A 15,428-nucleotide genomic window follows, 5' to 3' on the forward strand; every position below is an offset into this window, starting at 1 on the left:
TAAAAAGCCAGAAAGCTCATTGCCCAAGAATCTGCTGTTTTTGTTTGTATATGTATGTATTCAGGAAACTGGAGATTTTAGATGTGATTGCTTTTTGTCATTCTAGGAGCTCAATACTAGAGGCTTGCTTGATCCTTCAGAGTCTGCTGAGTGGCAAGTTGTGTGTCACCTGTGTTTGTGTTTGCCTCAAGAGCAATGGCTGCAGGCCCACATGATATCACAACCAAAATTCAACCATAAACTTGACCTGTGTTTTTAAGAAACCTCATGTCACTGGCCCATCTTTATGTGCATTGCATCAGCATTAGGACATAATGCAGTGCATACTTATGTGAGATTTAAGTTAGTCCAAGATAATGTGCTCTCAATTAACACACAGCCACTTCCCGCTTCCTAGTAAAATTTTCAATAGCTCAGTGTTCACATCATTGTATTTCTGAACAGGTGCTGTAAACACACATTAACTAAAATATGTAACAATAATTAAGAGATCAAAGTGGTTACCACAGAAGTTGCTTAGGGTGAATTTGGTGTATGGAATACGAAGAAAATGCGATGATGATGTTAGGAATCCAGTCAACTAGTCTTCACAGGACTTTGTACATTTTTGTTTTCAGGACTGGAGCAGTTGCAGCCTGGGCCCTTGATGGTGAGTGCAGAAGTAGTAGTAGCTGGAGTGTAACATGTAAGTGCCAGTATGACCTGGAGTTTTCCTAGCAACTAAGTATAACAAATTCTTCTTAGGTTGCCAGCCATGTTATATGGTTGAAATTTGAAACACCAATAATCTTAAAACCTTGTATTGGAATATAAAACATGCATACAAACAAAACTGTCTACACTTTGAAGGACACTAATGCCAAATGCGTTTTGACCTCAAGAGGTCATTGTCAAAAAAAGTTAATTCTTATAATACAAATATAAAAGATTATGGTTTTTAACAGCATAAAAGGCAAGTTCTTTACAAAACCAAACTTATGTAACACCTCACTGGATGTTGATTGCTCAGGAGTTGGTGCATTATATTGAGCACTTGGCTATTTTGTCCACTGGTCTGCTTGCCGTTGTCGGTCTACGGTGAGCTGTATGTGCGTCTCCTGTGAACTACGATGCGTGGGCATTAGTTAGATTTAAAAATGTATAGGGTGTATATTAACTCTGAAATCAGGGTGGCCCACTATTGCATAAGAAATTTACTTTTTTCTGTTTATTGCTGGGTCAAATAACACATTGGAGTCACGGGCATTCTTTTCATTCATGATGTTTTGGTTTTTGCTAGTTTTGAATATGTGGGATTTTTCTAAAATGTCTAAGCATTTTACCTTTCGAAGCTTTGTTCTCGTCCTCAGTGCTAAAGTGCTCAGCACCTTGAGGATGAATATGTTTCTTCAAACATTGATTTTCTCATCTTTCAACCACCTGGCATGGCTGGTAGCCTGAGAGAAATTCATTATAAGTAAGAGGCAGTGTTTAAATGTCAGTATTATCATACAGTGGCTAGTGAAAAAGGATATGAGATTTGGAATGTGGAACGTTATGAGTCTATAAGGCTGGGGCTCTGAAATCAGTGAGTAGGGAATTAGAGAATTATAAGTTAGATTTAGTGGCAGTGCAGGAGGTGCGATGGGAGGGGGGATTGGCAGAATTCAATTCCAGTAGACAATTTCAGATTTTTCTATGGAAGGGGGAGTGACAATCATCTGTTAGGGACAGATTTCTTTGTTCATAGCAGAATTAGGGCAGCAGTTAACTCTTCACCGCTGAGTGGCGTAAAATTACGCCCGGCCTTTAAATCCTGGGGATTGCAGCTGTGCGTAGTATTACGTCCGGCCTTTAAATCCTGGGGATTGCAGCTGTGCGTAGTATTACGTCCGGCTTTAAGCCTAATTTCTTCAGCTCATAACTTTGTAACGATTAATGCCAGCGCAATGAGGTTTGTAGCACTCTGTTGTGGAAAGTTTTCTGTGTGTGAAGATCCGGCAACCTTGTTGACAAACCCTTAAAGGACTACCTGGGAGTCTAAAAATAGACGACTGGCCTCAGTTTTACAATGGAGAACCCTTCAAGCAGTTTGATGCTGAACAAAGGGCACTTCTAGACGAATTATTGGAAGTGACAATTATAGTAGCTCGGACACTGAGAGTGTAGACTTTGATTATACACAGTTGGTGACACCGGGAACGTTAGCGATTAGTGATAATGAGAGTAACAATGGTGGTGGCGAAAGCCAGGAAGAAATTGTAGAAGCAAATTCAGGTATTGTTTCCGGCAAGTATATGTGGGAAAATATAGAACCATTTACTGCTTCAAGAGAAGCATTTTGTAATGTATATGGTCCTCGGTTCGACACGGCTGGACTAGATGTCGTGAGTTCATTCGAAATCATTTTCGATACAGCTCTTGTGCAGCTCATTGCAGATGAAACCAACAGATATGCTAAGCAAGAAATTTCTAAAAGTGCCCATCCTCTCACATTTCGATCTAGGATTAGGAAGTGGCAAGATGTCACAGTAGACAAAATTTACGTGGTTTTGGTTCTATTTATGTTGATGGGCATTGTTCAAAAGCCTACAATCAGATCTTATTATGCAAAGAACCGGCTGCTGTACACTCCGTTCTCAACTTCTGATCCATTTGCTCCCATTGGTTACACACACAGAGCTCATCTTATAAGGTAAGATTACAAAACCATCTTTTAAGAGGATTTCAGTGAAAAATTCATAATTATATCTCATATAATTCAAAAGTTATGGAAAAAAACGTATTTTACAGCAAAATGTAAACGGGCATTTAAAAATTACTACCGCCGGAACAGCACAATAGCGGTATATGCTGGGTATTTAAAATTCCGCGTCAACAGGTTGGAATTAGAGAATTATAAGTTAGATTTAGTGGCAGTGCAGGAGGTGCGATGGGAGGGGGGATTGGCAGAATTCAATTCCAGTAGACAATTTCAGATTTTTCTATGGAAGGGGGAGTGACAATCATCTGTTAGGGACAGATTTCTTTGTTCATAGCAGAATTAGGGCAGCAGTTAAGAGAGTAGAATTTGTTAGTGACCGGTTGTCTCAGGAAAGTCCAAGATAGGCAGGAGGGTTTGTATTTGAATGGGACACATCAGCTATTGCCATATGCTGATGATGTTAATTTATTGGGGGGAAGATATAAATACAATAAAGAGGAACACATAAGTTTTACTAGAGGCTGTTAGGCAGGTGGGGCTAGAAGTAAATTCAGAAAAAATGTAAGTACATGTTAGTAGCTCGTCAGCAGACAGGCGGGCAGAATTGTCTTAGGGTGGCTAATAAATCCTTTGAAAGTGTTACAAAGTTCAAATATTTGGGAACACCAATAACAAATCAAAATATTTACAAGGAAATTAGGTGTGAGACTAAATTCCAGAAATGCTTGCTACTTCTCAGTTCAAAATATCTTGTCTTCCGGTCTGATTTCTAAGAACCTGAAGATTAAAGTATACAAAACAATAATTTTGCCTGTTTTGTATTGGTGCGAAACATGGTCTCTCACTCTGAGGGTGGAACATAGATTGCAGATGTTTGAGCATAGGGTGTTTAGGAGGATATTTGGGCCTAGGAGAGAAGGTGATGGGGGTCTGGAGAAAACTACATAATGATGAACTTAAAAGTTGTCAGATTGACTAAGTCGAGAAGAATGAGATTAGCAGGGCATGTATTGTGCATTGATGGGGCACATGGTCAGAAAGTCTGAAGGGAAGAGACCACTGGGGAGACCTAGGTGTATATGGGAGGATGTCAGGCGCAATAGATGGGAGATAGAAGTTGAAGGAGACTGGATTTTGTGGGGCCAGGACAGGGTCCGGTGGAGGGCTTAGGTTAATTCGGTGATCATCCTTAGAGTTCGGTAAGCCATCTAGTTAGTTATTATCATGCAGTGTGGAATAACCTTATTCTAATGTGTAAGATAATGGAAAGAGATTGATTTCTATCCCAAACCATTTTCTTTCATGCACACACATGCTTTCACTATTTTATCATTACTGTTTTACTGTCTTTTTACTCCTGTTTGGAGCCATTTCTGTAGCAAAATCAAATGAATTCATGTCCCAGGATTTTGTTCTGGTCTTCAGCACTTCATTCCACATACCACATACTTGAATAAAAGTCACCTAGTTGTTTATGTCATGCCACGCCTCACTTCAGTGAGTAAATGAAACTGGTCTGTGGAAGAGGTACATAATGAAATTATAAAACAAAGAACAATGAGATATAAATTCATAATTATAGTCTATATTATGCTGAAGACATTTCAGTGCATTTATTTCTCCAAAATTTTGATTTGAATATTTATGACAAAATAAAATGCTGGAAATGATATATTGTAGGATGTTCTCAGAATTGGTGAGTTTGAAAACAGTCCCTTTCTGCGCTGAGAAATTTTATATCTGCTGCGTTTAGGTTTTATCATGAAAGTAGTTAAAATCATCTTTTAATTGTCAAATTACATCATCGACTAGAAGTGCTTAGGTTTGCGGTTATTGAAATGTGCCTGCACCAACAAAGCAGATATTCAGGCCATATTTATCGGATGCTGAGATGTGTACGATGCAACGTGAAAGGGCTGTTCTCAAGGCGTAAATTTAGAAATTTATATTTATCTAAAGTATATAAAATGATGCATACAAACAGAACAGTTTACATTTTGAAAAGCATTTAGTGCCCCAAATGTGTTTTGATTTCGTATGGTGATCATCAGTGGCAAAAACATTAATTCATTAGTCTGTCTATTAAAATCATATAATTCATGAGACGGTTGTTTGTTATAAAGCACTCAGCATAAAAAGGTCATACTTTATAAAACCATACTTCATGTAATACCACACTGAACGTTTAAGCATTATCTAAATTGAATTACTTAGCTTAGTTTCCACTGGCCTAAGTTGAGGTTTCTGTTGTTCTATGGTGAGCCATGGTTACGTTGTCTGTGACTGGATTGTGATCTTCAATATTGCGTGGGTGATACTGTCACCATGGGGCTTGCTTACAAAATAACTCGTTCATGCTCGTAAGGTTCTTTTACATGCCGTAAATCTGCGACATGGGACTGCTGGCTTTTGCTGATTGGCTGCTATTTATCAGATTTGAAGCAGGAAAGTAAAAAGCATTTTCATAATTTTGTAATTGAACTTTTTCCCATTTGTTGGTGTTGATTCCTGTACCAGTAGATGAATATTGAAAATTGCTCAAACTTATATTCTGACTTTTTTGTTGATTGGGATTTATAATTTAAACTGATCTCTGTACTCAAGTGTAGGAATATTTGTGTTATTCTGACAAATTTCTGTTGCTGAAGCAAACCGTCATGATTCAAACACTTGACCCTAGTGTACCAACTGAGAGGATGAAGGAATAACATTCAAGCAGCAACAAGAAAGTAGTGTTTCACAATAGTTTGATTTTTCAAGAGTTGATGATTTTTTGTCATTGTCTTTATCCCCCGTACCCCTACCGAATAGTCTACCTATACTGAGGTTGATGTTGTTAAATACAAGAGTCCTATTACATTGAACATATCAGAAATACAGTATGTTACGGTGTTCTGTAATTTTTATGAAAGTATTACTAAAATGGTGAACAAAAATTGATTTAATCAGAAATAATAAAGTGGTTTTATTGGGGGGGGGGGGAATGGCAGCATTGTTAAGTAGCATTCTATGTCTCTGTTTTGTAGTTACTTGTTGAAGTTCTTAGAGTACTGCTGGTATGTCATAGAGGGGCATGCCCTTCTGGTTTGCCATTTTCATGCTGCTGACTTTTCTCAGTAGGGGAACTTAGGTTGCATTTGTTTCAGTAATCACTGCTTTATACACTGATCTTGTGTTGTCTACCATATCTTACACAAATTCAGTAATTTTTGTTCTGGGTCTGGAATAAAGGAATTTGAGACCATAGAATTGTGAAAGGAGTTGTGTTTCATAAGCTATTAATTAATTTAGGAATTATCTAGAAGATATCTGTCTTCTGGGTTATTGCGCTGTGTAGTCTCGTTGATGTTAACCAACGTTTCAGAGGTTATACTGCCTCCGTCATCAGGGCGATGAATATGCCAATAGGGTGTGAGGTGCTGGGTTTATAGGCCGGGAAGTGAAAGGTGTAGCCTGCCCCGAGCCAATGGGAGCAGGCATGGGAGTTGACCAATGGTAGCACGTGGGCAAGAGTGGGAGAGGGAGAGAAAGTAGAGAGAGAAAGGTGAGTTTGGCTGTATGGATCAGGGCCCTGAAAAGGGGCCATGTTAGTGGTCTGGTTGGTTCTGGCAGCGCACTCTTGCTCGCTCTCGGAGTCCTCGAAGTGTGTGAATAAGAGGCTTCCAGGACCGGCTCAGATGAAGTCCATCTTCCCTGTTAAAGTTATCGGGATGTAGTTCGATCTCGATGGCTTTCCTGATTAACCGATCCATGTAGCCGGTTTTTGAGGAGAGGATAGAAGTGTCCTCTAGCCGTATATGGTGTTCCATGTTGAAGCGGTGTTCAGCAACCGCAGATTTTTTGGGCTGTTTTGCCGAATGACCCTTCCGTAGAGACGAATTTACGTCAATAATTGAAGGCACCTAGTGCTTTCATGGTCTTAGTCAGCACAGGTTTTTCCTGAATATCGAACTGATCGATCTTGTTCTTACAAACATCAACTATTTGAGTGTTTCTTTTTCAAATTCTCCGATGGTCGCTCCTGATAAGTTGTTCTCGACTTTAAATTAATGTTTGACTATCATTCTACTTTTTGTTCCTCGACGTAACTTTGGCAAAGAACGTGAGACCTCGCGCAATACTGACTGGTCATTTATTCTTAAACAGAATTCTGTTGAATCTGCAGTTCATAGCCTCACGGCTACTGAGTCTGAGGCTGTGAACTTTGCCGTTCCTTTTGTTAAACCAAGGAATTCCACCTATCGTCGTCCGTTTTCCATTTCTCTTATATATTATATCAAGCAGAAAATTCAGTTCTTTAAGAAATCCAAGAAATTTAAGTCTGATTATTATTATTATAGTATTTTTTCGTATTATCGTAGTCTAGTTAAAATTGCTATTAAGGCAGATAGATTGGTTTGGTTGAAATGCATTCATGATAATTTAAGAACTCAACCTAAGCACTTTTGGAAATATATCTCAAAATTTAAAAAGAATCATCACTGTCAGTTCGGTTGCCTTGATGTTAATTTATATTAATATAGTCGATATGGTTGGATGTGAATACCTTATATTTGGTTCTATGTATTTTATGTCGAAGTACATTTCACACGTTTTCAGTTAATATTAGATGCCTCTTTAAATTGGAATAATTGTGATGATAAAATTTAAAACAACAGTTATGTCACCCTTAATGTCCATGTAATTAGAATATTTGGCACTTGCATCTAACATGAAACCTTTCATTTTTATACAATTAATTTATTATCCACTTATATCTGGTAAATTTATACCAGGAAGTAACAAAATGTGAAAGGTTCAGTATAATTGGAAATGATCTATAATACAATTCGGTAGAGGATGCTCTCTATTGAGTACTCTTGGTACTAGGAACAGGGGAGGGTTCTTACTTGTTGTGCCTTCTAGCTCTATCAATAAAGTGAATTAGCGTTGTGATCGGCTTTTCTCCCACGTTCTGACACCCCGAGATTTCTGCTGCCCTATAGACATTATAGTTATGCTTAGAATTAGGAAGTTTAATATTGAAACGGTATTTAGGGATAGAATGTGCACGCTGTTACTCCAGAGACAAAGACATAGACAAGCTTGGTATTGATTTCTTACGTTTCTGTGACATTTATAGTGCACAGATTAGTTGACAGCTTTATCACATGCTTTTTGTGAGCTCTGTTTGATTTCTGGTATACATGAGTTTGTGTGCATGTGTGTGCGCGTGCTTACGCCTCAGACATTTTTGAAGTCTTTCACGGTCTTACCAGTGTCTGGCCCACAGACTTCATTGGAATCCACCAGGAAATACCGCAGTGCTGCTCGACATGCTGTTGTCATATGTGTGTATGGTGGTGTGAATTTGAACTTCACATTCTAATTTTGAACACATTTTGTACAACCTTGTACAGTGTTTTGGCAGCTCATATTTTGTGTGAGATCATTACTAGAAGACAGAAATCTTCAACAACATGACAGTTTGCAAATATTGTCCTCAGCTTAAATTTGACTGCGATAACTAATGAACCATTGTATCATGTGGAAATTACATTTTGTACAGAGATACATTATAAATGCAAATACAAATCATATGAAATACTGTTTGTAAGTCAACAATTACAGACATGATGTCAAAACTTTGAGGTTGCATTTGAGAAATTTGACATAGAGCATGTATATAATAAATTCTGTCCCCTGAAAAGTAATGGCATTTTCTGCCACATTTACAGTTTCAGGTGTTAATAATGCAATTCACCTGAGTTGGATTTAATCATGTGACCATCTGTGCATGAGACCAGAGCACCAGTTAAATTTGAGGAGATGGTGCACAGGGGTAGTGATCGCAGCTGAAACTTGCAACTTTATTCTGTTACATTGACTACTCAAACTTGGCTCAGTAATTAATTCTTTGCATTTAAAGTTCATTTAAATGCTTAAAAATTCAGTTCCCTCTGCAAAGAAAGCAATTTATCAATATTAAAAGGATCTCTTGCTTATTGTTTTGTAAGGAAATAATCACTGTAATCTGAGAATAATACAAAAACCGATAAATATACTCGGTGTGTTAAATGCATAACACACAATTACTACTCAGCCTGAAGAAGTTGAGTATAGATTTTTGAAGGATGTTATCAGAGCAGTGACTACAAGAGTAAATTCTTAATTGACTTTACTGTAATGCAATCTGAACGAAGTCAGCGTATCTTTAGAATCAGAATTAGACTTTATTTGCATTGAATATATCCCTCACATCACAAGACAAGGATGTGGAAGATGTCATAGTATGAATATGGACACTTGGTACAATAAAATGCCAAAACAATACAAAAATATCAAACCATTGCTAGGACATTCGGAAGCCATGGTGCAGAGAACAAATGCAGAAACTGTAGGCTGTGCGTCTTTTGGGTCTTCTTTATGACTAATAAAAGGTCATACATCAGAGATCGATTGATCATGTTGCGTAATTTTATTGTATTTCTGTTTTCTGAACTGGAGTGCCTCTTTACGTGTTTCAGTGGGTTGTGGCATTTGAGGGTGAAGCACCACTTGCAAATTTTGTCTCCCCTAATTTTTAGCATCAACAGGGCTCGGAGGTTTCAACATGGAACAGTTGAAAGATCTCTGACACCCAGTAAGTACATGTTTTTAGAAACAGACATCTGTCAAGGAAGTCTTCAGAAAAATAGTCTTCGGGTTCTTGATTTGGATTCACGTCCATGTTGAGAGTTACATCAAGAATTGCTTTGAGCTCTGTCAGGTCCAGAAGTTTCTTAGATTCTTCTTTTTAAGCTATGCTTTCTAATATTATCTTTCTATATTGATTTCAGCTATTCATAATTCATCATCGCAAATACTCTGACAAGAATGCCATAAAGATTACGATGGGGAAGAATGTGACTTGTCCACTAGCGGCTTGAAATTCTTTGCTGATGCACGTTATTTTAAAAGTTTGTGTCGGCATTGTCATTCACCTTCTGGATATCATCAGCTCTCATTTCCATGAATGCCGGCTTCACTCACATCACCATTAAGAAAGTTAAAGCTGTTCCAATACACGCCATGGAGCAAATGGGGCAGAGGAGATATAGATGCTAGTCCTTGGCCTTAACAATAGATGGGGGTGAGTGGTCAGCATTATCACATCCCAGCTGTGCTTCACACTTAAAGAAGGGACTTATGGCACCCATTCGGTGAGGGCCCTAGAGCTGTTCTGCACACAGACACCAAAAGAAAAATCCTTTGCCCCTGCTGGGGATTGAAGCCCAGTCATTCAGTCAATAGTTAGACAAAACACTGACTGAGCTACCTGGCCTGTTCATCACTCTCATTATCAGTTTTTTATTTATATTACTTTTATGAAGCAGATTTGGATCAACACTCGTCATCTTATTAATCATCAGTTCTTACAGATATTCTTTGTGTCTGTCCCCATTCTTACAACCTTGTTGTGTTAGCAGTGATTCTGATACTATGGTTCTCAACCTTTTTGTTCTTACAGTGTACTTGGGATACTCTCTTTTTATTGTAATACAGTAAAATCAAAATTGAGAACTAACTGAATATTAGTTTGTGTTCCGTGATGGTGTTGAGATGCTAATGTTTAAAGGCGCATTTACAACACCTGATGCTGCTGAAGATGCATACATTAAAGCATGTTCCTTAACATGTCTTTTATTGCTGTCAGTTCTCATCCAAAATTCTAGTTTAGCTTCCAAAGTCAGATTTCATGATACTTTGTGTAGAGTTCTGGAGTTACTACATGCAGAAGGCAGATATCATGAAGCTTGGCGTTATTAAGGTAACTGCTAATTTTTTAACATAACTTAACATCAGTGTGTTGCTCCATAATGCTGCAGCAAAAGTGTACTGGGGGAGAAGCCCATTCTTCGTCACCTTTGGCAAATTTTTCGTGTGATTTGTTCCTTACTGCCTTCTCCCTTGCATAGCTGCAACCCTGTATGCTGATGAATGAGGCCTTTCTACGTATTTTAATTTGCATTTAAGGAAATTGATTTTGGCTGGTTCTGTAACTTTCTATGGACGCACCTTGTCCAGGTGGCTGCTGTCGTAACAAAGACAATATGATCAGATGGCATAGTGCAAACAAATGGACCAAAGAATAATAATGAAATTATTCTGAACTGACTTTTCTTCAGAACTTAGTTACACTGGTTAATGTTATACTTGGCATTAGCCATACATTGTTTTCTAATTTATCATACTTGGGTAGAAGTGTCACCAAATTTTGTGAGGATTTCTGAAATTTACTCTAATTTTTATGTACTATTATCTGTAAAGAGTGACACAAATTTTAATGTGAATTGTCTTGAAAGGTTAGGAGTTTGAATGTGAAAATATTGGTGCAAGAATTATATCTGCTGTACACTGTTCCAAAATAATTAATTTATTTAGATGGATGTAAAGTCTACTATTTGCCACGGTGGTCTAGCGGTCAGAACACTAGCCTTGTAAGCCTGGGGTCCCGGGTTCAATTCCCGGTGGTGCTCAAATTTATAACTTGTGTTGGGCAAGGCCGTGGTCTAGGCATCACGGAGTTTTCCTCCGGGGGCTTCCCCGGTTTCTCTGTGGCATCCCAACAATTACTCCACTCACACACAGAAGAAGGCAATGGCAAACCACTTCTGATCATCTCTGCCAAGAATGTATATACGAGGCGCGTCCACAAAGTAAGTTTCCCACTCGTCCCACAGCTAGCAAACCTTATATTGTGCGAAACGACTGTGCGTACGTGATAGAGCAATGATGTAGAATGGCGCATGCACTAACGGCACTTCCCGCATTCTCACAGTAGCATCGTTGCAGCTGTTGAAGATGGAGGTTCTTATTCCAGCTCCCGCCGACTGTGAAGTGCGGTCAGTGATAACGCTAGGCCGCACACGGCTCGACGGACAGCAAGTCTCCTGCAGGAGTTCAGCTGGGAGGTGTTTAATCATTCACCCTACAGCCCGGACCTCGCTCCCAGTGATTTCCATCTTTTCCTACACCTCAAAAAATTCCTGTCCGGTCAGCGTCAGCGTTTTGAGAATGACAGAGGCGGAGATGGTTGTCACACAGTGGTTCCAATCCCAGGCGGCAGACTTCTACGACACAGGTATTCAAAAGTTGGTCCCACGGTATGACAAATGTCTCAATTCCGGTGGCGAATATGTTGAAAAATAGCTGGACACTTGCTGTATCTGTTGCAATAAATATTTCCATGAAATTGTGTTTTGTTTCTGTAAACGGCCCCAGGGAAACTTACTTTGTGGACGAGCCTCGTATGTATGAGCAGGTCCCTGACAACCTGAAGAGGTTGGAAGGATCCTGTTCATAATATATGGACCTGTCGTCAGACAGAACACTACAAATAAAAAAATAAAAAAGTCTACTGGTTTGTTACAAGCAGCTCATGTAGACAATAAAATTATATCTGTTCCAAAGAAAATTTGAGCACTACAGCAGTAGTCAAACACCTTCAGAGAGTATGTGTATGATCATTCTACGTATTGCATAAAAGAAGCAAATTTATGATGAGAAAGTTGTGATGTCAACTGTTTAAATCCTGTTTTTCTCCATTTATCTCAATGTACACTGTACAGACAGAGCATGTCACGGAACACATTTTTGATGTGAGTCTGAAACCTTTATTTTGTAGTAAGCTTTACATTGAGGTAACAAGTGCATGTATTTATAAATACAAACAAATCCCACTTTTTTGTCATGCTTGGAGTTAGGAGCGGGTGAATATGAACAGAGTTGTCTCAAATATGTTCTCTTACCTCATGAAGTTGTGAATTCAAGCAACACATTCAACATATTAAAATGCAATTAATATAAAATAATTTTGACAACCTAACAGATTGTATTTTAAATTACACGACAGTTGCATCTATAACCAACTGTTTTTGAGAAAATTATGATCATGATAAAGCTGTTTATGTACAGATAATTGTATAGTGATTTCTCCCAGAAAATATTAAGATTCATGCAAAATTCATGAAATCAGTGTACTTATTAGACTAATTGTTACGAAAACTAAAATTTCATCTGAAGTTTTTGAGAAACACCAAATGCAACGTTTCATTCAAATTTTGCACAGTAGATGCTGCTTTTGGATAAAAAGTTTCAACACACAGATGGACACAAACTCTGCATTTTATACATTGTGCAAAGAATGCATATAAAAGTGATCTGCAGCCTTTACAAATTTGACAAGATTATATAAGTGTTATACTTAGTAACTGACAGTGTGACAAGATATACCTGCACAAAATGTCATACCTGTGTAGGAATATAATATTTGTTGATTTTTTTATCATTCCGAAAGAGCAGAATTTGAATCTCTACTATCAAATGGCTTGTATAAATCTACTGCAAATTTCCGTTATGAGCACAAATGTTTTTGCTGCAAAGCGCAATTTCAGTGATTATGGTGATTCTTCGTGCTTCACTGTAACATGACATCCTGTGGTGAGAGGCTATGAACATAAGTTACTTATTACATTGTAATTTGTGTATGGATAAATGTATTTAATGAAAGTGTTCTTCTAGGATCTTGTTTCTTTCTGTTTGTTACTCATTTCTGTGCGATGTTATTGGATACTATGAAATAGGTTTATAAAGTGTATATATACATTCCACAGTCCAAGCAGTTGAGAACACACAGTCACGAACTCATCAGTATCTGAGTATTATTAGATTTCCCAATTTCATTTTTGTTATTTGCTTAGCGAAATTTAACTTGAATGAATGGAAAAGAGCTATGGAATTTTAACACCGGCAGGTTCTATAATTTAGCTTTTGCTGGCTTAAAAATTAACTTCTTGACCTTTCTGCAATTGCCAGATCTAAATATTTTAGGGTACTGTTTCACTATTGGATAAAACACAATTAATTTAAGCCACTGTACATGCAGGTCATGACCTACCATTTGATTCGGTCGTAAGGCAGTGGCTAAGCTGTGCTTAAAGGAAGACTGGGTGAAGGGAAGGCCTTGTAACTAGAAGCGACTGACTGAAATCTGCTAGTTAGTTGTGAGGGATGTCAAATCAAAAGAGAAACTGAATGATTTTCAGAAGCTGTGGCACAACAAGCTCTTCAAACTTGAGCACGTGGTTACCACTTACTTAACAGAGCAGATATGACTTCATAAATCTTCAAATTTATGACTATAAAAGGATTTTAGAACGAACTTTAAAAAAATAAATTATATAAATATTTTATAAACAATAAAGTGAGGCAAGGAGCTCAAAATATGGTTGAGGTTAATTTGAGGTATTTAAGGTTGCAGTCCATTAAGCAATGTGAACATTTATTTGAATTTCTGACAAATTATGATATGTGAGACTTCTGGTGATGATAGTTAACAGGCAAGTGTATCCAGTTGTAAAATACATTCATTGCTGACCACTCATAATGATACCTTTACTTGTCATCAACACCACATTTAACTTTGAAATAGCAGGTCCATATTTGAGTTTAACTAACCTACTCTTGTGCCATTAAAGGTGGGTAAGACTGCATGCAAGGCCGGATATCTTTTACATGAGATTCAAACTGGCAACAACAACCGAGGAAATATCGGTCCAAATTGTTTCTTATTCCTCAGGAAAGAGTACAAAAATATAATTTCTAACCATACCGTTTTAACTGTGGATGAGAGTACAGATATTGTAACATACAGTTCAGCTACCAGTTTTCATCAAATATGGATTCCAAACTAATCAATTGTAACAGAAATTATTGTTCTGTTTAGTGTGAAAATACTGGTCGTGATTATGCAATCATAGGAGTTGAGGTTTTCATGGTTGGGAGTACGAAGGTGGACTACACTGCGCAACAACACAGAAGACAGCAATTTTCATATGAACAAATGTGAAAGAGCCATTTAAAAGTCTGATTTAAATCTGAATAAACTGCATGAAATCACAAAAGATATCACTCCTGCTATAATATGAAAGAACAAGTTAGGAAATGTATCCGCTATGTAACAATCCGTCAAGTTTGCTGTTACCCATCGTTCAAAACAGGTATTATAGATGAACAATATCGAGGAATATAGAAACAATTTTTAATAAAAATATAATAATGTTTATGAAACAACTCTCCAGGGTTCATAGTGGATGATACAATCAGTTTCCACTGTTTGCCTTTGCAGCTGTTGTCCTTACACATGAATCCATGTTGTTAATGGTTTGGTGAGTACAGGTCTTGTTACAAAGTATGGTCATGCTTTCGATCTGTCAGAAGGTCAACCTGAAAATGATGTACTTTATTAGTTACAGAGCATCCAGCTTTTAAAATATGCTGCATATCTTGTAGGCTGTTCATAGTGTGTTATAGCTGGCAACTGTGCCAGAATACAGGCGGTCAGTCACCAGCTTCTTAAGGGGAAGCCCTGGGCTTTATTGGCCAGTGATGACACATGCAGTTGCAACAATCTGTTTTGTAATAATATTTTTGTATAGCCTGAAAATGGCAATAATAGCCAAAATATGTTTCCGTGTATTAAATAATTAAGTTGATCTTCTTGTGTATGTTTGAGGACTGACTAATATAACATCATTTAATGTGTAAGACGAAAATAAAAGCAATGCCCAATAATATTGTAACTTGCAGTACATGTATTTAAGAGAACTTGTGGAACTCTGCAGATTGCCAAGGAGAAAGCCATTTGAGGTGTAGGCACCACCTTGATTGTAACAAACACATTCGGACATGCCTGTAATTATGATGCCTGTTACAGGGCCTCGTA

At 37.8% G+C, this 15,428-nt stretch overlaps 1 protein-coding gene and 1 long non-coding RNA gene across 6 annotated transcripts in view; both read left to right on the forward strand.

Moving 5' to 3' along the window:
* The window catches only part of LOC147874077 (uncharacterized), a 146,519-nt gene that overhangs the window by 18,670 nt on the left and 112,421 nt on the right, over nucleotides 1–15,428 (forward strand). The gene's annotated exons all lie outside the window — the stretch shown is intronic.
* The window catches only part of LOC147874078 (uncharacterized), a 111,909-nt gene that overhangs the window by 5,121 nt on the left and 91,360 nt on the right, over nucleotides 1–15,428 (forward strand). For 3 of the 5 annotated variants that reach the window (XR_015534780.1, XR_015534777.1, XR_015534776.1), the window contains one exon: nucleotides 618–649. This is a non-coding gene — a long non-coding RNA (uncharacterized LOC147874078). Of the gene's footprint in view, nucleotides 1–617; nucleotides 686–15,428 lie in introns of all 5 variants that reach the window. The other 2 variants (XR_015534778.1, XR_015534779.1) reach the window with 1 other exon arrangement.

The sequence above is a fragment of the Zootermopsis nevadensis genome, unplaced genomic scaffold (genome assembly GCF_977971745.1).
Source record: "Zootermopsis nevadensis isolate Lab colony 2312 unplaced genomic scaffold, Znev_1.0 Znev_ptg000011l, whole genome shotgun sequence".
Classification (NCBI taxonomy): Eukaryota; Metazoa; Arthropoda; class Insecta; order Blattodea; family Termopsidae; genus Zootermopsis; species Zootermopsis nevadensis.